The sequence below is a fragment of the Octopus bimaculoides genome, chromosome 21 (genome assembly GCF_001194135.2).
Source record: "Octopus bimaculoides isolate UCB-OBI-ISO-001 chromosome 21, ASM119413v2, whole genome shotgun sequence".
Taxonomy (NCBI): Eukaryota; Metazoa; Mollusca; class Cephalopoda; order Octopoda; family Octopodidae; genus Octopus; species Octopus bimaculoides.
In genome coordinates, this window is record NC_069001.1 from 1,072,186 (window position 1) to 1,073,472 (window position 1,287).

The window sequence follows — 1,287 nt, forward strand, 5'->3', positions numbered from 1 at the left end:
TATACATATATATATATATATATGTATGTATGTATATACATATATATATATGTATGTATATATATATATATATGTATGTATGTATATACATATATATATATATATATGTATGTATGTATATACATATATATATATATATATGTATGTATATACATATATATATATATATATATATGTATGTATATACATATATATATATATACAAATATATGTAAGTATATATATATATATAAATATATGTGTTAGTATGTGTATGTATACATAAATGTGTGTGTGAATATATATAAATTTGTGTGTGTGTGTGTGCGTGTGTATCATCATCATAATTTAACTTCCACTTTCCATTCTGGCATGGGTTAGACGGTTTGGCTGGATCTGGTAAGCTAGAGAGCTGCACCTAGTTCCAGTTTGATTTGGCAGGTCTGATGATAATAATGATGATTTATATATGTGTGTGTGTGTGTGTGTGCATGTATGTATATATATATATATATATATATATATATATATATACACACACACACATATACATGTATATCGAGTGAGAGAGCAGTGCATGCCATCAAAGTGACACTGGGGTACAAATATACGAAGCCCAGTACACCCATCATGACTGCCCGTCTGATAAGGGTACACCAGGCACATGCATCACAACCACATGTGTGTGACATGGTGATCTTATATCAAGATAAACAGCGCTTGACCTTGCAAGTGGGGCCCAGTTAGAATTTTCTTCACATTGAGTAGCCCATCCCATTCAAAAGGTCCCTGAATAAGGTTTGTTTAAGGATGTTGAACAAAACACCCATGTTTCCAGGTGAATTATTCAAACCCCAAAGAATTCCTCTCAACACCTGGCTATGATGCTCCTCCACTACTTCTGCTCCTGATCAGAGATGCACATATCGTCAGCCAGCAAGGGACATGCTCAACTGGTTAAGGTCAAACAACTGACAAGCAAATCTGTGGTATTGTTAAGATCAGAAGCCATGAGAGCCACTGTCTGGTATGTATGTATATATATATATATGAATGTATGCATATATACATATGTATGTATATGTATCTATGTATGCATATATACATATGTATGTATATATATGTAACTATGTATATATATATATATATATATATATCAAAATAAGCAACAGGATATCCAGAGGTGATGCAGTACGACCGTTTCAAGTGGGTCCATTTAATTTGAATGCATTTAAACTGATCTAATGATTGCATTGTTCAATTAAATGGAGCCACTTGAAACGGTTGTACTGCATTACCTCTGGATAT